Below are 22,501 nucleotides of genomic sequence, written 5' to 3'. Positions count from 1 at the left end.
AGTTTCTAAAAAATAAAGGAAAATGTATACTTTCACTCACTTATACAACTAAAACTTACTAAAAACCTACCTGCAAAATATATATATATAACAGAAATTAAATTTATAATATATATTAATGCCTGCTCTGTGCGTGTGTGTGTGTGTGTGTGTGTGTGTGTGTGTGTACACATGCTTGCCACAATATGGGAATACAATGATGGGGAAAAAAAACAAACGTGATCTCTGTTCTCACGGAACTTATGATCTAAGAAGAAGAAAATATTATCTAAATAACCTCACAAAGAATTGTAAAGTTACAGCTACCTTAAGTGCTATGAAAGAAAAGTATATGGCTCTCTAAGAGCTTAGAATAGTATAAAGAACTGATGTTTGATTTGAGACATGAAGTTCGAGAAGAAATTCAGAAATAAAGCAGGAATGGAAGAGCATCCCAGGCAGAGTGAGGAACATGCACAAAGGTCAGTTACTTTTTATTGTCTCTTCCTCAGGCACTGAGCTAATTTGTAGAAACAGCATCATACAGGATTTGTGCTTAGTCTTTGTACTCAAAAGTAACCCTGTTCAGTGTTCATACATCCAACATTAGTACTGGTGTCTGGCACACAGTGGATGCTCAATGAATACTGAGGGATTTGAAGCAAAATTGTTCAGTTTTGCAATATATGTACAATTTTGCAATCTGCTATTGCAATACAGGTATTCTTTCATTCTGAAAAACTGGACAGAAATTATACCACCAAAAATAGGGCTTGGCAGAAACACTCAAAATCTATGCAGCTTACAACACAAAGTTCTAACCAAAATCATAATATCTTTTTATAAAAGTCTTATATGCCAAAGGACATGTAAAATTCCTAATTAAAAAATACAGGAAATGCATAAATTTTTCCTTTTTTAAAAAAGATGAAAGTAAATTTGTGAAAAGGGTATCCCTCTATTGTATTTTGCATGTGCCTGCACTAGTATACTTTGAATTCAAGCTATAATTACTTGGTAAAGCTAAATACAAATATGTTATGGAGAAAAAAAAATCACGCATGAACCAACTTCAACATTTTACTAACATAATTCCCGGATTTGCCAGTGTAGGAGCTAATTCATACTATAGAAAAATGCATTGGCACAGAACAGTTTGTACTTAATTGTCTGGTGCCAACTAGGTACTGCTCACACCTCAGAGTGCAGCAAAGGAAACTCCCCAGGCGGGTGAAAGTCGTCATGGAAGGTTTCATGGAGTTAGGCCAGTAATGACAGCTGAGATTTGCATAAACAGAAAGGATTAAATGCATAAACTGTGTGTGTGAGGGTGCTCTAAGCTACATGACCTTAACAAAGTGGAAGATCTATGTTTGGATTAACAAGGTGTGGTGAGTTTACAGAGGGCTTCAAAAGCCAGGCAGACATGTTCATATTCACCGAATAAGGAAATACAACAAAATGCAGTTTTGAAATGACAAAGTACGAGGAGAAACACTCATTTAGAGCCAGTAAAGAAAATGTTTGTTGCTCTATGCTATATGAAGAGCAAGATTATCAATAAATCAAATCACAAGCATCCACCTGTCACACCTATTTCAGTATATACTGAATCACCTTTACATAGGTTGAATACAAATACAAATACAAATCTTTTAATCTGCTAAAATGAATGTATATATAGCCAACACTGTCTAAATGAAATTGGCCTGCTAGTGGGCAAGCATACATTTCATAATCAATTTTACATATGAGTCATCCTTAAATTAATAAGCATAGTAACTTGGCATATTACCCTTGACAATTTTTTTTTAGTTGCTCACAGAGAAAATGGCATTTAATTCACAAGGCTGAAAAGCAAACAATTTCATACTTCAAATTAACTTATCACACAAGCATCAAATATACACGTGGCTCTTCCACTAGAATTAAAACACTGAAAATATATAGCCTCAATCTTTCATTTTCTTTAAATTATTCAACTGCCTAATATCATGTCTTGCACATAAGACATCCTTAATAAATAATTACAAAATTAATAAGGAACAAATGATGATGATGAATGATGACCTCTGTCTACAAATGCCAATAACTGATCAATAATAAGGTATCTCTGGCCAAAGGAAAAACATATGTACATCAACTTATCATGTAAATCAACAAGGGCTTTTAACATAATATCCCTTACCCACTGTAATGGTTAAATTGTATGTGTCATTTTGGCTTAGCTGTGGCGCCCAGTTGTTTCATCAAACACTAATCTAGATGTTGCTGTGAAAGTATTTTTAGATGTGATTAATAAATTTAAGTCAAATGATTTAAAGTAAAGCAGATTACCTTCAATAATGTGCACAGGAAATATCATTCTCAATGGGAAAAAACTGAGAGCCTGTCCCTTATGATCAGGAAGATGACAGGGATGACCACTCTCACCACTGCTATTCAACATAGTATGGAATTCCTAGCCTCAGCAATCAGACAACAAAAAGCAATAAAAGGCATTCAAATTGGCAAAGAAGTCAAACTCTCCCTCTTCTCAGATGACATAATACTGTACATAGAAGACCCAAAAGACTCCACCCCAAGATTGCTACAACTCATACAGCAATTCAGTAAAGTGGCAGGATACAAAATCAATGCACAGAAATCAGTGGCATTTCTATACACTAACAATGAGACTGAAGAAAGAGAAATTAGGAGTCAATCCCATTTACAATTGCACTCAAAAGCATAAGATACCTAGGAATAAACCTAACCAAAAAGGTGAAGCATCTATACCCTAAAAACTACAGAACACTTCTGAAAGAAACTGAGGAAGACACAAAGAGATGGAAAATTATTCCATGCTCATGGATTGGGAGAATAAATATTGTGAAAATGTCTATGCCACCCAGGGCAATTTACATGTTCAATGCAATCCCTAACAAAATACCATAGACTTTCTTCAGAGAGTTGGAACAAATCATCTTAAAATTTGTATGGAATCAGAAAAGACTCTGAATAGTCAGGGGAATATTGAAAAAGAAAACCAAAGCCTGGGGCATCACAATGCCAGATTTCAAGCTGTACTACAAAGCTGTGATCATCAAGACTATACGGTACTGACACAAAAACGGACACATAGATCAAAGAAACAGAATAGAGAACCCAGAAATCATCCTCAACTCTATGGTCAACTAATATTCAACAAAGCAGGAAAGACTATTCACTGGAAAAAGGACTGTCTCTTCAATAAATGGTGCTGAGAAAACTGGGAAATTCATTCTTCTGCCACATTCAGAAGAATGAAACTAGACCATTCTCTTACACCATACCCAAAGATAAACTCAAAATGGATAAAAGATCTAAATGTGAGACAAGAATCCATCAAAATCCTAGAGGAGAACACAGGCAACACTCTTTTTGAGCTTGGCCAGTAACTTCTTGGAAGATACATCAATGAAGGCAAAGGAAACAAAAGCAAAAATGAACTACTGGGACTTCATCAGAATAAAAATCTTCTGCACAGCAAAAGAAACAGTCAACAAAACTAAAAGACAACCTACAGACTGTGAGAAGATATTTGCAAATGACATATCAAATAAAGGGCTAGTATTCAAGATTTATACAGAACTCATTAAACTCAGGGATCCCTGGGTGGCTCAGCAGTTTAATGCCTGCCTTCAGCCCAGGGCCTGATTGATCCTGGAGTCCCGGGATCAAGACCCACATTGGGCTCCCTGCATGGAGCCTGCTTCTCCCTCTGCCTCTCTCTCTCTCTGTGTGTCTGTGTGTGTGTGTCTCATGAATAAATAAATAAAATCTTTTAAAAAGAAAAAGAACATATTAAACTCAACATTCAAAAAACAATCCAATCATGAAATGAGAAGTCATGAACGGAAATCTCACCAAAGACGACATACACATGGCCAACAAGCACATGATAAGATGCTCCACATCACTTGCCATCAGAGAAATACAAATCAAAACCACAATGAGATACCACCTCACCCTGGTGAGAATGGTGAAAATTAACAAGACAGGAAACAACAAGATACCATCTCACACCAGTGAAAATGGTGAAAATTCACAAGACAAAATTAACAAGAGAGGATGTGGAAAAAGGGGAACCCTCTTGCACTGTTGGTGGGAATGTGTACTGGTACAGTCACTCTGGAAAACTGTGTAGAGGTTCCTCAAAGAGTTAAAAATAGAGCTACCCTACAACCAACAACTGTACTACTAGGTATTTACCCCAAGGATGCAGATGCAGTGAAATGCCAGGATACCTGCACCCCAATGTTTACAGCAGCAATGTCCACATTAGCTAAACTGTGGAAGGAGCCTCAATGTCCTTTGATAGATGAATGGATAAGGAAGATGTATATATACAAAGAGATACACACACACACACACACACACACACACACAATGGAATATTACCCGTTAGAAATGACGAATACTCACCATTTGCTTCAATATGGGTGGAATTGGAGGGTATCATGCTGAGTAAAGTAAGTCAACTGGAGAAGGACAATCATCATATGGTTTCACTCATATGGGGAATATAAGAAAGAGTAAAAAGGATTATAAGGGAAATGAGGGAAAATGAGTGGGGAAAAATTAGAGAGACTGACAAAACATGAGAGATTCCAAACTCTGGGAAATGAATAAATGGGTAGTAGAAGGGGATGCAGGTGGGGGGATGGAGTAACTAGCTGATGGACACTGAGGAGGGCACTTGATAGGCTGAGCACTGGGTGTTATACTATATGTTGGCAAACTGAACTTCAATTAAAAAAAAAGTAAGGAAGAAAAATGATGTGCATGGGCCTCAATCAGTTGAAGGGCCTAAAAGCAACAGATGAACTTTCTTGGAGAAGAAAAAATTTCTACCTCAGACTGTAACAGAAATGTTGCTTGAGTTTCTAGACTGCCTAGCCTGCCCTACAGATTTCAGATTTGCCAGCCTCCACAATCACATGAGCCAATCCCTTAAAATAAATCTTCTTACAGATAAATGATAGATTAGATAGATAGATAGGTTCTGGTTTTTTCTTTTTTTTTTTTTTTGGAAAGCACTGACTGATCAATCTCTTCATTTCAAAAAAAGAAGCTAAAAACAAGAGAAGATGAAAACCACCTGCATAATTAAAAGAAATTTATATAGGATATATCCCATTATAAGAACTTGCATTACTTTATACATGTGTACATTTGTACACACACTTAACAAAGATTGGTTCAAGTGTTTTGACTTAATGTCAAAGAATATTCTAGTAAAAATTTTTTAATTCACTAATATTTATACAGACTCTTAGAGTTTAAAATAGAATTTAAGAGTCTGTATAAATCTCACACTTGATGGGGGTGTGAACTGCTTTACCTTCTTTCATTGAAGAAGAGTGTAATCATAGCACCTTTCCCTGTCCACACTCTAAATCAGAAGCAATCATCACTTTTGGTCTCTAATGAGCCTAGTCTTGACTGCGTGCTGAGGATTCCTGGAGTTGCGCTTACACAACACAAATGATTTGCATGATTGCTAAAATTTATCCCTGTCTCCTAACAGTTTCATTATAAAACACTGAAACTGTGAGCACACATCATACTCCTCAAATAGTTTTCCTTTCAACAGATTGAAATACTTTTTTATAAAAATATTTCATCTCTACTATTACTTTAAAAATTGACTCTAGTGGCTTTTAATTCATTAAATTAATAATAATCTATTATTTAGCATAATTCTAAATATTCAGCAAAGAAATTACTAGTTTTTCAAATTATGAATTTATTTAGGACAGTTACAAAAGCTTCTGCTTTATTCATTTTTTAACATTTTTAAATCCTTTCTTTTAAATCTAAGTTATTTTGATCTACAATATTTCTGTGAGTTCTATAACTAGAACTAGAACTAGATTCCCAAGGAGGCGGTAATTACTAAGAACTATAGCTTTTCTTTTTCTGCTTCATAATTGAAAAATTGCTGCTGACAATTGGTAGAAAATAGGAAAGAGAAACACATGATGTACAGGATAGATAGTATATATACTCCAAAAACATAAAAGGTACAACTATAAAGTGAAAATATCCTCCATGAAAAGACCACACAACCATTTCCATTTCCTAAGCTCATGCCCTTGAAATACAGGGAATTTCTGATCAAAAGAAAAAATAGTAGCTAAGCCATTTTTGAAATATTCCTATCAGGGAATATATATACAAGCACATAATTTACCAACATCATGTAACAGGGCTCAGTAAGTCATTACAAAACCAGTGACAGAGTGTCCTAATGTAAATAAAAATCTTACTGTGACAATGTAGTCTCACTTACTACCACACTGGACATTCAGAGCAATGCTATGTGTAGAGGTAGAGTAATGGAAACAAGCACACTTATTCTTTATGGCAGTCCAGGAGGTCACTAGTGTGGCTATAAGAAAGAGAAAAGAAGTCTACCGATGTCCATTCTCAGCAAGGGCCGAGGATATTATGGGTACCACTACTGGAAACTAAATTGTAAGCTTCAGGATGAGAGGGACTATGTATGTCTCATTAGCTAATATATACACAGGGCCTTAACATTTGTTTACTATATAAAAGACTTTTGTCAGCCTCGTGTGGCCTCAGATTTTCAGACGTAGCAAAATGAAGATCTAAGCTGTGGAATTTGAGAGGAGATCCCATATTCCAAAGGCCTTAGAAACTGAGTGTGGCATGGATGTTCTGGGTTCTATTTTAAGGAAGTGACAAACCAGTTTCCTTTGATGCTATCCTCTGTATCAGCCCATGCTGCTACTTCTTGCTTACTTAAACCTTGCCAATCCCCTAACAACACCTGTGGCATACATACCCATACCTCATAGACCTTTCATTTTTTTTCAAGACTTTTAGCCATTTTAAGTTACTCAGTTTCAAGTTAAGAACAAATTTCAATCTTTTGGCTTTTCATGAAAGGCCATATTCAAAGTAAGCCTGGATGTGATTTAGGATAGTGGCTAGAAAAGGGAGTAGTTCACACAGATGAAAATTCAAATCAGTCTTAAGCAGTATTAATTCATGTATCAATTGCTGAGGATCTTCATATCACTGATTTAGACCAGCTGCTTGAAAACAGAGTAAAATACAAAAGCCTCGCCCTCATTGAGCTTACGATTTAACAGCCACAAAGTAAAGCAAGTGGTGAATTATGATATTTTAAATGGAGATCTGACATCCAGAATAGGCTTCTTGCATATGATTGCAGTAGGTACACTTGAACTTACACTTGAATGGGACTTTCAAAGGCCAGCTAGAATAAATCAAATGATGACAGGTTAGTCACTCCAAGTGAATGATGTAGTGTCTGCAAAGACAGGCTCTAGGTAGGATTAGCAAAAAAAAAAAAAAAAAAAAATTTGCACAATTTTGCAAGAGGGTTTCAGCAGAAGTCTAGTACCCTGGATAGCTCCCCTGCTAAAGAGGTGACTGGAGACACACCACACATAGAGCATACTGGATGGAACTGGGCTGGAGCACCTCCAAAACTTCAGAATTACCAATCTGTCCTATATTCAAATTAAAATTACTTGGCTTTTAAAATACCTCATTCATTCATGTCCTAAATAAACCTCTGGGGCTTTGTGCTTTATGTATCATCATCCAATGAACTCAGGTTCACTGCTCCTCAGAAATATCCTACCAGCAATACCTTCCTTTTCTTACTAAAGAATTAGCAACGTAGTGTCTTTATCCCTTTATCCCTTCAGTGTTCCAAGCAGCTTGGACCTGGGACACTCACAATTCCCTTAGGGATGCTTCACATTATACTGTTACTGTAATCATTTTAGACTATACCACTGTAGAGCCCTTTATCCTTTCAGAAGCTGCACACAGTTGATGAAGAAGCTATCTTCTCAATAACACCACATTTACTGCTTGAGTTACAATGTAGAAAATACCTCTGAAAGTTAATTTTAGCAATAATGTCGCTATAAGTTGATATGCTTGTTAGGCACAAATTTCTAATGATTTTTTAATGGTCCAACTTAGTGATATATATCTATATATAGATATAGATAGTGATCTATATTTGTAATAATGCTCCTTTAGGAGGTACATTCTAACTTTAACTCATTTATTAATGAGTATTTTTAGTGTTCCTGGGTCTTTGTGCATATGGATAGAATAATCAAAATCAAATTAACTATCCTTCACCTATCTTCCCAGTAGTTAACATCCTTTGAAAATTTAGGAATCCTGAACGACAGACCCATCAGTTTTGTTACCCACAAAATATACTGAAACTTTACCTAAAATAAATTACTCTTATCTACATTTCTAATATTGAATTTGAACTACTTTCTCCCTTTCCCTAATTTTCTCATCTGACAGTTTTGTACAATTTGTGTGCTTTTCCCCTTCCAAGTGTTCTTGAATATCCTGGGAAACACTATGTGTTAGAAAGCATCACTCACTAAACGTATTTCATATACTCAGACTTAATGCTTTGGTAATTTGTAGATCTATGAATAAACAAAACCAACCAACCAACCAAACACAAAAATAGCTTCTAAAGGAAGAATTGCCTAAAATGTTAAAGCCTACATTTGCTTTGCTTCTGCCATATCTTTATTCATGTTTACTTGTTTGGTGTTATTTGTAAGCCTAATATAGATTTGTGATATATCGTTTGCTGCTATTGCTTAAAGCAAACAAAGCCATACATACGACAAAAAAAATTCATTAACAGAATCACAGTATTTAACCATTTCCAGGCAAGAGTTAATTGCAGTGAATGAGTAGATAAGAAACATGACATGTTGGGACACCTGGGTGGCTCAGAGGTTGAACGTCTGCCTTTGGCTCAGGCTGTGATCCCAGGGACCTGAGATCGAGTCCTGCATCAGGCTCCCCCACTGGGAGCCTGCTTCTCCCTCCGCCTGTGTCTCTCCCTCTCTCTCTGTGTCTCTCATGAATAAATAAATAAAATCTTTTAAAGAAGAAACAAAACATGACATGTTAGTCTGAATTTGGTTGATGGAGAAAGTGTATCACTAAGACTCCAAGGAGAGTTGAATAGAAGTAGTACACCTGGGTAACACTTCTTGAGCACAGAGATACTGCTAGGTTTTATTAACGAATAAGGAAAATCAGAGAACGTATCACACCATCCGCAGTATGCTTCTTCTTCAGCTGTTCTATATTCCAAACATATCATATTCAAATAAGTTTATGAAGAATGGAGAAGAGTCAGATCATATTGAAATTAACATCTGACTAGAAAAGGAAAAACAGAAACTAAAAAATGCATATGCACATTCTACACATCTTTGTATACACATATCACATCTTTGTATACACATATCAAACAAAACATGGAAGAATGTGTATTTCTTTTTTTATGGATCAAACTATCCAGGAGCTTTAGGAACCCCAGGAGATGTATTCTTTTCGAAATAGACTGACTTACGAATAAGCATTTACAAAATGTTTTTTTGTCAATGATGATGAATGAGGTAGCTCTATCACGCGACACAGCTCAGTAAAGAAGATTACAAGTAGCAAAATAAGGTAGTCTGGTGTTGATCAGAACTTGGTAATAGACTTGTACTAGAAGTGCTGGGAAGTGCTATAGAGACCCAGCTGTATATACTTCCAAGAAGTCCAACCAGCCTGAGTATCTGGGAGCATGGCAATATGCCATAAGTAGTTGGCATCATGGAGGTCCAAGAGTGAGTACTGGAAATGAAGCATATTTCTAAGAGCTGGTGATAATTAAAGACCCAGAAAAGCATATTTTGGGGATAGTCTGTTAGCACATAAAAGGACTCAGGAAATGAAGTGTTTTTAGACATAGGATCCCTATCTATAAAGAAATAAAGCAGGCTCTAGCAAAAAAAAAAAAAAAAAAAAAAGTCCTTGCTCAAATGTTAGGTGAAATGGTGACAAGTGGGCAATTTATCAAGATGCACAGAAAAATATTAGGTGAGAACTCAGTTTCAGTTACAAGAAAGAAACATTACTATAAATATTATATTAGAGCTCTACATCAAGGGTGGTTGATGCTAAATTCCAAAGGGTTGAGTGAGAAACTAGTCAATCTTCCTCCTACATAGAAGGATAAGTCTTGAATAAAGGGCATGAATGAAGTGCCAGTTAATGATTAAATTATTCCAGTGACAGAAACAAGTTTTGTCAAAAGCTACAAAATAGGCTGTAAGTAAAAAACTCAGTTAAACTATGATTTTTTTCATCTTGTTGTTGGGCATCTATATTTATTCATGTTATTGTCTGATTTGTGTAAGTTTGTACAGTCAGTATAGTAAGAAACTTTCAGAATAACTAAATTCAACTCTTTAACTGTCCATTGACTTCTACAGAATCAGCCTTTAAATATTTCCTTGCTACAAACATTTGATAATTGATTAAACTCACAATTAAATAATACGAAGATTAAAAGGCAAAAGAAACTGAGTTGCTACTACCATGTAATCATATTTCCTCATTTGAGCAAAGTAGCCAAAGCTGTGTCAACCTTTTCAAAAGATAACCTGTTATCTCCAAATATAGAGGATATCTAATGTTTGGACATTCTCTGTATAAAGGCACTCAGTCTTCACATTATACTTGTTTATATCTTAAATTTTTATTAATTGGGAGATTCTGACCAGATAGGGGTGGTCCCTATAAGAGAATAGGGGTGCATAATAATGGTATTGAAAAGTACAATAAGAAGAAGGGAGTTTCAGCCTTGTAAGAGCTCCATCACTGGTTCAATCACCCAAAAAGCAACAACGGCATCACTGAAGACGGTAGCAACAGCATAGGCAATGAACAGATAGTACTGAGCCCCGAGTTAAATCAGGAATAATGAGGAGATACACTCCTTTCGCACTCTCTGTCTACTGGTTTCATCATTTCTGCATCAATGTAATTTAAAAAAATTGGTTTAGTTTGGCAGACCATAGAACATAACCACAGTTTTCTCATCTCTAAAACATATAAAAACAACTTTATAATGTTAGAAGAAATACATGACATAATACATATAGAGTGCCTATCATGTAAGACACATTAGAGCCATTGTTGTTGTTAATGAAATCTATCTCATCATTTGCAAAATAGAAAAGAAAGTAGCATCTATATTTACATATGTCCTAGGACTCCCTGTGTTTTAAAATTTTTTTAGTATCTTTCTTTGGAAAAACATAAAACATTTTTAGGATGATGGCATACAGTTAACTAATATTTATTGGGCACCTATTGTACATTAATCCCTGATGATATAATATTGGACCCATCACATAAATACACATAAAATTAAATTAATATTTCAGTAAGTACCAGAAGGTAGGGGGGAATACAGAACTAAAACAATATATAATGGGCCAACTGATGTAGCAAAGGAGGCCAAGAAACATTTCCTTAGGGAAGGGATGATTGAGCCCATAACTGAAATAGAGAAATGGGATGACAGAAAGAGAGAGGCAGGAAGGGAGGGAGAGAGAAGAAAGGGGGATACTAAAAGAGTTACAGGATGTAAACACATTATCTTGAATCCTGAAAGATGTAGGGATGTGGTCTAAAATTTATTTTAGCACTAAGACTTTGAGAACATTCCACAAATGTGATGCTATTGTTGTGCAGCTGTCATCTTACAGAAAAAAAATGATTATTACATTCCCAGTCCAAAAATATCACAGAAGAGTCAACAAGACTATGGGATGCCTGGGTGGCTCAGCGATTGAGCGTCTGCCTTTGACTCAGGGCATGATCCTGGAGTTCTGGGGTCGAGTCCCACATCGGGCTCCCCGCATGGAGCCTGCTTCTCCCTCTGCCTATGTCTCTGCCTCTCTCTCTGTGTCTCTTGTGAATAAATAAAATCTTAAAAAAAAAAAAGAGTCAACAAGACTAAACAGAAAATGGTCAAGCTTTGTATATTGTGCATATTTTTATGACTACCAATAAGGCCTAGCCTGGGGTCTTTAGGCTCCAGTTAAATTCTACACTTTTTAAATTGCTTCCCCAATCAACAGCAAATATATGTATAGGAGTTAGAAACTCACTTAATTATTTTCTTAAATACACTCATAAATACATACATACATACATACATATATATATATACATACATACAGTTAAGATGAAAATCTTCTGAGGTTGGAGAATATAATACTTTCCAGATCTAAATAGTTAAACTGTAGTTATCTCTAACAACTGAAGAAAGTATTAGCTCCAAACAGGTGGAAGATACAGCCTTCAAGTTTCACTATAAAACACTCTAGGTCAGTAGTTCTCAAACTTGAGAGTGCAAAAGGGTCACATAGAGAACCCCAACCTGGAGTTCCTTATTCAGTCTGTGGTAGGATTAGCATTTTAAGTAGTTCACTGATGTTGCTGTTCAGAGAACCACATTTTGAGACCTACTGGTCTGAGTTAAGAATATGCCATTAGATGAGGATGTGGAGAAAGGGGAACCCTCTTACTGTTGGTGGGAATGCAAACCAGTGCGGCCACTCTGGAAAACAGTGTGGAGTTCCTCAAGAAGTTAAAAATAGAGCTGCCCTATGACCCAGCAACTGCACTACTAGGTATTTATCCATAGGAAACAAAAAATAGTCATCCAATGGGGTACCTGCACCCCAATGTTTATAGGTGCAATGTCCACAACAGCCAAAATATGGAAAGAGCCAGATGTCCATCAACAGATAAATGGATAAAGAAGATGTTTTATACATACACGACAGAATATTACTCAGCCATTAAGAATGAAATCTTGCCATTTGCAATGACATGGGTGGAAATAGAGGGTATTATGCTAAGGAAAATAAGTCAGAGAAAGACAAATACAAATCATGCAAATATGACTTTACTTATACGTGTAATTTAAGAAAACAGATGACCATAGGAACAGGAACAAAAAATAAGAAAAACAGGGAGGCAAACCATAAGAGACTCTTAACTATAGGAAACAAATTGAGGGTTGCTGGAAGGGAGGTGGATGGGGGCATGGAGTAACTGGGTGATGGGCATTAGGGAGGGTACTTGATGTAATGAGCACTGTTATATGCAACTGATCAATCACTAAATTTACTACCCCTGAAACTAATAATATGTTAACTAAATTGAATTTAAATAATTTTTTAAATCTAACTTATACTAATATGCTGAATTAAAAAAAATAAAAAATTCATACTCCATACTGATCTGAGAAGGAAAGCTTTCCTTCAGAGAAGAATGCCAGCTAGTAAATGTAAAAAAGAATTATAAAATCACTGCTTTCCAACTCTGAATGTTCTATTTCAGGTCAGAATCAATAGATCCCAAAATTATTCAGTAAAAAGTTTTGGGAAATGAGATATGCACATAATTTTTTAAAAATAACTATTATACACTGTGCACTTACTATAATGAGCACTGGGTGTTATAAGTGCTGTATCACTATATTGTACACCTGAAACTAATATTACACTGTATGTTAACTAAGAGGAATTTAAATAAAACCTTAAAAAATAAGAATTTGCCATAAGTTATTAACAAAATGCTTCCTTATAAATGGACTTTAAATTTTATATTGATATCAGAACATAGTGTTCAAAAATTTTTATCAGTTTAAGTAAAATTTTAAGAAAGTGTTTAATGCACTGTAAATATGCAAAACCAAAAATAATATTTTAAGCTAATCTAGGTAGAGGGCTAGGCATTTGGTCAAACTGTGTCTGTCAATGATCAAAGCCGAAATCGTTCTTAAAAAATTTAGTATCATACCACAGACTCTAGTAAACACTCAACCACAATCAACTTTCTTTCCTTCTTTCCTCCCTCCCTCCCTCTTTTTTGGCCATTTTATTTAGACCACATGAAAAGAGCTTAAAAAGCAATACAGTCCCTTAAAAATAAGAACTGGTAATAGTATCTCAGTAGTGTATCAACTGCAGTTTAGATTGGTCAGCTTTATATTTTTATATTATATTTAGTTTAAGCTACATATTGAAGAATGGCTCATTAGAGTGTTTTGTATCAATTTCCCCATCTTTTCTAACGGCTTCCCTCACTCAGACTTCAAGTTTTATTGTTAACTGACACTCTTGCAAAGTGAAGATAATATTTCTGATAGAAGTGTATGTCCTCAATATAAAGCAAACAGATTTTGTCACTATCCAATAGGGAAATAATGCAGAAGCTGTCAGTCATACAGGAGTGATTACATTATCAAAGTGATACACCTGTGACATATAGTCTAAAACCAAACTCAAAAGAGACCAATTAACAGATAGCCAGGTTTGTACTGTTATTATGTTGGAAATCATCCCATTCCTACATGAATATGAAACTGGTGATTTAAAAGGTTTTTTGCTTTTGTAATAATTCTTATCTATTCACTGTCAACAAATATATACATATATAAAAATATTTTAATCCACCTAATCTAAAAGTAATTCTATTCGTTATCTATTAAAAGTCATATCTAATATTTGTTCTACCTCTTTACTGTCACTATAACATACTTCTAGGATGTCACACTGAAAAGACAGGCTCAAAGACATTCAGATGTTTCCTCTTGTGTTCTTAAAATGAAGAAGTTCATTTTAAACAGTTTTGTTTGTACAAAAACAAACATATATATATACAAAGAAAAAATAACTGAGATCAGAATGCTTAGAGACAGCACATGCTTCTATTGTTTTTTTTATTTTTTTATTTTTTTATTTATTTATGATAGTCACAGAGAGAGAAAGAGGCAGAGACACAGGCAGAGGGAGAAGCAGGCTCCATGCACCGGGAGCCCGATGTGGGACTCGATCCCGGGTCTCCAGGATCGCGCCCTGGGCCAAAGGCAGGCGCCAAACAGCTGCGCCACCCAGGGATCCCCTCCTATTGTTAATACCATCTATTTCCCAGAAGATAGTAAAAAAAAATATATATATTTAAAATTGCTACATTTTAACAAATAAAAAAAATAAAATTGCTACATTTCTAAGTTATTTCTCATGAACCCTCCATCTTAGCTCCATATTCATGAAAAATAATGCAATGCATGCTAATAACTTTAAAATAAAAATATTACAGAAAATGTTATTTAATGGATTATACATTTTATACACAGAATAAAATATTAAGCATTCAGTGAGTGCTGGCTATTAATATAGATAGATATTCTCTTACATATCTCATTCTTTTTTCCTTTAGAACAAGTCTAAGGAGTGTTGCTTTAGGATGTTACCTCAAACCCCTCACTATAAACAGGTTATATCTGCCATCTTGTTACCAAGTTTAACATTTTTGTGTGATGTGGTATTTTAAATATTTAAAGTATTCTCTACAAATACATGTCGAGCATTTTGTTCACTAAAAGGTAATATGAAATCAAAGATTTGACTTCTTAGGTACAGAAACTCAATTTCAAAAATTGAGTGTACAATTTGGCATTTGGTCAAACTGTGTACAAAATGTCGTGCATTAAAACCAACTCAACCTGCCCTTTACCCAAGTTCAACTGCTTTGCAATATCTAAATCTATTTCAAACAAACTTATTTCCCCTTATATCTTTCATTATTTTCTATAATTCCAGGAGACTTGCATCTTATAGCTCATATTTTCATCCACAAGCGATTAATCCTATTTATTCTTCAAGATCAAGACCAAGCAAGTCTTATCTACCCCTGAAGCCTTTCAGACAAAAATCAGAATGAAATGTTATTGTTATGCTCTGAATTCCTACAGTCCTTGTTAGGCATGCAATCTCTTATTGTGACCGATTGTTAACCCTGTTCAACCACCGTGCATCGGATTCATCCCAACTGGAGGGTAAGCTCCTGAAGAGCAGGAGCAAGGAAGTCTTATGCCTACCTAGATAGTAGATGCACATGACAGGCCCTTTATCATGACTACTATGTCAAGTAATAAAATGCAATAAACAATTGCGTAACTATAGAATATAGTAAGTTTTTCATTTTCTACTTTGTGAGTCTGATGTAAATTAATATACCATAGTATAAATGATACATTTTAAATAAACAGTTACCGACTCTCTAACAGTGCCAAAAAACAAAATATTCGTAGATGCAACCTCTTAATGACTGCAGTCATACAACTCATCAAGTACATTTTTAAATTGCCCATTAGACCTACATTCCAATGATTCAGGAAAGTTAAGGTAGCAAACTTCAGAGTGGAGCTCTAAGTCCTAAAGTAAAATATAAAACTGCATGTGATCCAATGTTGAAAGTGCATCTTATTTATTTTATTTTCTTAAGCAATCTCTACACCCAACATGGGGCTGGAACTCACAATCCTGGTATGAAAAGTCACACACTACTGACTGACACAGCTGGCACTGGGGAAAATGGATTTTAAACCAGTATGAACCTAACAAAAATCAAAATAACAAATCCTTAACTGTACTGGTCTTCAAAACGAACAAGACTGTTAAGGAAAGCTACTTTCACACTGAAAACACCAACTACCAACAGTTGGCATGTGTTAGTCAAAATACAGAGCTTCTTAATTAACATCAAATGAAGACAAATCATTCCGACAATAGGTTGACCACTTCACTTCTCTTTCTTCTTCGTGAAATTAATGAAGGGACAGTTGGAATTTCAATGCTTTAACAATGCTGTGCTTGGCAGGCGCTTAGAGACATTCCAATTTAAAATAATAAAGATTGGGGATCCCTGGGTGGCTCAGCGGTTGAGCGCCTGCCTTTGGCCCAGGGCGTGATCCTGGAGTCCCGGGATCAAGTCCTGCATGGGGCTCCCTGCATGGAGCCTGCTTCTCCCTATGCCTGTGTCTCTGCCTCTCTCTCTCTCTGTCCCTCATGAATAAATAAATAAAATCTTTTAAAAAAATAAAATAAAATAATAAAGATAATGCCCTATTCTCTCAGTGGTAACCCATACGTAGGTTCTATAAAAGCTCAGGCTACTACTTCTAAGAACAAACATAAATTTGCTAAAGCGTAATTGGTAGACACTGTCCCCAAGTCCTCCCTAAGCTTCAAGTTACATCTTTGGAATTTGTACCTGTTATAAAGCAAATAGAAAAAGAAACCGAAAGAAATTGTGTTGCAGCCTAGATTAAATAGTATTTCAGCTCTTTTCTTCATAGTTCTTAATCAGTACTAATCATGTACACTCACCTAGATGTCTGCTTCTCTTTCCTCCTCAAGGCTTTTAATAAAACCAGCTTTACAGTGAAATGTGTGTGTATTATTTTTAATAGCCTTCCTTGGGGTTAGGGATATGTGTTCCATTTCAGTGGGAAGGTATTCAACTGTAAAGATATGAAAAATGAAAGCTGTTGAAACCAAGTCGGTACTTTGTGTCTTGTGGGTCCTACTGATGGCCTTAAGAGGTAAGAGAAGTGGGGACCAAATACATAAAACACATTAAAGGCAAGATCCGTGCCTCCTAAGAAACATTTTTTTTTTTTTTCTACCTGTAAAAAGGCGAGTGATTCCTGACTTCGTTGCCTATTCCAGGTCCCACGGGGGCGGGGGCCGGAGTGGGGAGGGGGGGGTGGGATGTGCAGAATCGCTTCTAATTCTGAGAAAGATGAGGCGAAATGGAAGAGAGGAAGAGAGAAACGAAAGAGGGAGGACGAAAAGGAGAGAAGCCCGGTAATCCACTGAAGGAAACCCCGAGAAATTTCACAACTCTTTGCCATAAATAGCCTTTCTTCTCACTCTGGATACCTCCTCCTTTACATCAGCAAGCTCAGCCTCCACGCGCGGAGACGCACCATTCACAAATCCCTCCGTCGCCCCCTCGCGCAACCCTGCCCCTCGACGGCCCCGCCGGTGCGAGTCCCTGGGACACGAGCCAAAAGCCGAGGGGGCCCACGGGTTTCACCTCAAGGCTGATTACCTCGCCAGGTGAGCCAAAGCACTGGTTAGTCGTGCACGCCCGCACACACGCGCGCGCACACACACCCCTCCCCGGAGCCCCGGACGCGCCACCACAAAGCAATTTGTTCACACTAAGTCGCTGCTGCTCCAGCCGCCGCTGGGGAGGGTCTCGCCTCCAATCCAGGAAGCCGGCGCCCGAGGAGAGGCAGGCGGGGGCGAGAGGCGGTCCCGGCTCGGGCACTGCGGCTCCGCCGGGAGCCCCGGGCTCCCCGCCCCCTCCCCGCTCCGTGGCGTCGCCCCCGCCGCGGCGCCCGCAGCCCCCGGCGCCAGCTCGGGCCGACGGTCCCTACCTGCGGGAGCCCAGCGGCCCGGAGCCCGCGCCAACTCTCGCATCGCCCTGGAGCGGCGGCCGCGGCCACCCGGAGTCGAGCGCCCCGGCGCGCGGAGGAAGAGGCCACGCAGCGCGCGGGGAGTCGCGGGCCGGCGGCGAGCGGACGAGCGAGCGAGCGAGCGAGCGAGCGCCCCCCCTCCCCCTGCGCCTGCCTGCAAGGCCAGGTCTCCGCGCCGCGCCAGCCGGGCCCGCCGCCCGCGCCCCGGGCCTGGGCGGGGGCTGCTCCGGGGCGGCCCGGGCGCGGCGCGGTCACCTGCCGGGCAGTCGCCCCGCGTCCGCCCGGGTCTGGCGCCGGCGCGGCGGCGGCGACGCAACGCGCGAACCCCGGGGCGCGGCTGGGGGCAGCGGGGGGCACCGGGGGCGTTTACTACCTTGAAGGGCTCCGCGCCGCTTGTTAAGGCTTCTCCCGGGCACTCAGAAATGTATGTCTTCGGGGCTCGGGGGTGTCTTTCCTGGTCCCCTCCTCCGCCCTCCCTCCCCTTCTCGGCCGTTGGGCTCCTTCTCTCCACTCCCAGTTGCAGAGTCGAGCTGCGTTTTTTAATGATCCTCCTCCTCCTCCTGCAGCCTGCGCCCGCAGCGCCGCTCTGCCTGAGCCACCGCTTCCCCGGCAGTCATGTTGAGAGAGAGAGGGAGGGACACGGATTGGCAGTCGGTCGGCGACTGTCTGTGGGGAGAGAGAGCGGAGCAGAGCAAGAGGAGGGCAGGGGAGGGACGTGGGGAGGCGCTTGCAAGTGTGTGAGTGCGCGGAGTGTGACTGCGCGGGGAGCGCCGAGGCCCCGGGCGCCAGGCCGCGCTCCCCGACTGCGGAGGGGGCGGCGGCGAGCTCGGCCTTTATAGGGAGGGGGCGGGGCGGGGCTTGGAGGGCGGCGCCCAGCCTACCGGGGCCGCCGCCTGCCGCGCACGCAGCCTCAGGCATTAGCGCGCGCACACCCGCCTCGGGCCCGTGGCTGAGTTTTCGTTTTAGGGGCGGCCGTTTCCGACCGCGCTGCCTCGGCCTGCCCCTTAGCCCAGCCCTGTGCGGTGTGTGGAGTCCAAGTGCCTTGAGCGTCCAAAACAAGCAGGGGAGGCCAAAGCAATGCGAAGGGGCCTCAAGGATGCTGAAAATGCAGTGTCTTTTTCTCTCCAAACCACCAATGCTACCTTCTTTCTCTTCCACCTCTCATTGTGAGGTTCTCTCACCCTTTCTCCTTCTCACCCAACCTATTCCTCTATGGACAGGTCTCCTCCCTCCATGGCAGCAAGGAAAGAAGCCCGCCTTCTAAGCAACTCACACTTCCCAGGAACCGTTGGCGGCAGTGGGTTCCTCCGTAGGATGATGGGAGCGTTAGAACTGTGACCTGGAGAGGAACTTCTGTTCCTACACCTAAATTCCTCGACCACACGGTGATTACAAGCAGAACCAGCTACCATTTTGATATCATCCGACTGATGGCCCCTGGAGAAAATTTTCCAACTTAGAGATGGGGAAGACTTCAGATGCATGGTGCTGTTGCTTCCCTGATGTATTTATCCTGATTCTCTCTCTGCCATTGTATTGCCTCGTTTCCTTTCGGGTTTGCACTGGGTCCTGAAGTCTTTCCCATCCATCCCCTTCTTTATCTCCACTCTAATATATTTATGTCTATCAGGCAATACAGCAGATGGAGTGCATTTAACTGTGTGTGTGGAGTGTGTGTGTGTGTCTGTGTGTGTAGGAAACATTTTTTAACCCATTCTGGTGCCATCTAGGATCATTTTTGTTTGTTTGCTTGTTTGCTTGTTTATTCATGAGAGACACAGAGAGGCAGAGACATAGGCAGAGAAGTAGGCTCCATGCAGGGAGCCCAATGTGGGACTTGATCCCAGGACTCCAGGATCAGACCCTGGGCTGAAGGCAGGTGTTCAACCGCTGAGCCACCCAGGTGTCCCATCTAGGACCATTTCTATATAGATAATTCATCTCCAGTGTTGTTTGTACACCTGACATCAGCTCTCTAGCTAGCCTGCTGCCCACTTTGTGATCTGATGGACTACTATGTTGAGAAACAGTTTCTAGGAATCTAACTGGCCACAATCTTACTGCTGAAATATGAATAGATTGGCTGTAAAAGCAAGGTATATTTCTTTAGTGAGGATTAGTGGTTGATGTGTATTTTGGCATGGATACAATTCTGATTTGGAGTGCCAATTATGGAAAATTCTTTTTTTTCTTAAATGCGACTAAAGAAAGTTAAAAAATATTTCAGAGGCTAGAGGGGTGGTGGAAAGGTTGACAACTCAGTCTCTCCTTATTAGTAGTTCATGGCCATTACTATATCCCCAGGTTTGTTGTCAAATGTTTGCCCATTACGTATTTTCCATTTTACCATTTTCACCTTGATTTTCCTTTCCCTTAGTCCCTTCATGCCTCATACAAAGAGTTTAGAGACTGTCCAAGTGATTAAAAGTGGCTTAAACATGTAATCAAGAAAAGGCAGCAAGGTTGGGACCAGTGGACCAGTACATCAATAACATATAAATACAGTACATTTTATCCTTTGCTCAAGCATTGAAAAATAGATGTATTTAACAAAGGATGTTGGGATTTAATGTATTCATGCCCTGTGAAAAAAGCTATTAAAATTTATTCAATTTTACAGACCAGGAAAGTCAGCTTGGGGAGGGTAGGTAGGTCACATGCTGGTTAATTCATGCAATTGAGCTCAAACTACTCTACTGTCCATACCAACTTCCATTCAGAACGCCTGGTTTAGTTGAAAGTCTTTATGGTTTCTTTAGATAATTATGAAATAAGCTGATTTCATAGCATTTCCTTCTATCTCCTGCCTACTTTTTCCAGCGCAAGAAGGGATTACAAAATATTTATTTTTTAGAATTAGTCAAAGATTTAAAAATCTTAAATACTTAGACTTATAGATGAAAAATGCTAGGACACTTTTTTCCAAAGTCCTTACTAAAGGAATCCCACTATCACTGCAAAAGAAAATTCTGTAGAAGAGACGTTCCTGATCTGAAAATTTGCACTTAGCCAGAAAATATGTGGATTTTATAAAAGCTGCAAATAGACATTAAAAAAGAAGGAGAAGTAGTGTCCCCCTTTAAGAACAACGCTCAATCATATTAGGCAAGTTTTTGGTGCTTTTGGTCCCAGGTCTCTATTTAATTGTCATAAATAATGGTAATTTAATAATGACCCTATAGTGCATACTTCAAAATTATACATTAGACCAGATATTTCAAGGGCATTTTTGGTAACCACAACTGATTGTAATTTTCACACTCTCAGTTGCATTCATAATTAGTGAGAACCATGACAATCTGTCAATTGCTTTTACTCATTAAGGTATTAAATAAGCCAACATTTCTCACTTAATTTTCTAACAATTTTACTTCCAATATAAAGTCCAGAATTCATATACACCACATTAAAAAGCTATGAAAATATATAAGCTAAAACACTACTGAAAAGTTTATTCATTTTAACTATTTTGTATTTTTTGTTGAAAAAAATCCGTACTAGAAACTGCATTTATAAAATCTAATGAACATTTCAGAAGTAAATGAATTATTCTCTTTTAAGACGATTTAATGTTTCAAGTAGAATTTCCCACTTTGCTACACTTTGAATGATACAATTTTTGTTTTGATAGGAAAACAGAAAGTTAATGACTCTTTCCAATTTGTTCATTTTCATCTCCTATGCTTGCTGCTATTTGGTTCCCAAGTGCATTTTAACTGGCAAGTTCAATGAAGATTTGGCATTGCACCATTTGATGAAAGCAGAAAAATTAGGTTGCCAATTACATATGTGCCCCTTATGTGCACTGAATTCCCAATGAATGATGAGCCAAATTAGAAATTCTTCAGTAGTGATACCTAAAAAGTAAAATTAGTGTGTCTAGGGAAGGTAAGGAGATAATTTTTATTTAAAAAAAAAAAGATTTTATTTATTTATTCATAAGAGACACAAAGAGAAAGGCAAAGACATAGAGAGAGAGAAGTAGGCTCCCCAGGAGAGCCCAATGCAGGACTCTATCCCAGTACGGGGATCACAACCTGAGCCAAAGGCAGACACCCAACCACTGAACCACCCAGGCCTCTCAGGAGATAACGTTTCTTAACAATGCTATTAATATAATGAAATGTATAAGACGTTTTAGAAAGTGAATTAACTTTAAAATACTTGCAAACAGGGCAGCCCCGGTGGCGCAGCGGTTTAGCGCAGCCTGCAGCCCAGGGCGTGATCCTGAAGGCCCCAGATCGAGTCCCACGTCGGGCTCTCTGTATGATGCCTGCTTCTCCCTCTGCCTGTGTCTCTGCCTCTCTCTCTCTGTCTCTA

The 22,501-nt window shown here is 38.8% G+C and overlaps 1 protein-coding gene across 6 annotated transcripts in view; it reads right to left on the bottom strand.

Annotated features, from left to right (window-relative positions):
• Window positions 1–18,975, bottom strand: part of CCSER1 (coiled-coil serine rich protein 1) — a 1,371,014-nt gene extending 1,352,039 nt beyond the window's left edge. For 4 of the 6 annotated variants that reach the window (XM_077882876.1, XM_077882880.1, XM_077882879.1 and 1 more), the window contains exon 1: window positions 18,555–18,975. The gene's annotated coding sequence lies outside the window, so the exon portion shown is untranslated. Of the gene's footprint in view, window positions 1–17,084; window positions 17,219–18,142; window positions 18,271–18,554 lie in introns of those variants that run through there. The other 2 variants (XM_077882877.1, XM_077882878.1) reach the window with 2 other exon arrangements.
• Window positions 18,976–22,501: the final 3,526 nt, after the last annotated feature.

This window comes from Canis aureus, chromosome 33, assembly GCF_053574225.1.
Source record: "Canis aureus isolate CA01 chromosome 33, VMU_Caureus_v.1.0, whole genome shotgun sequence".
In the NCBI taxonomy this organism is placed as follows: domain Eukaryota; kingdom Metazoa; phylum Chordata; class Mammalia; order Carnivora; family Canidae; genus Canis; species Canis aureus.
This window is presented reverse-complemented; position numbering and strand designations above follow the sequence as displayed.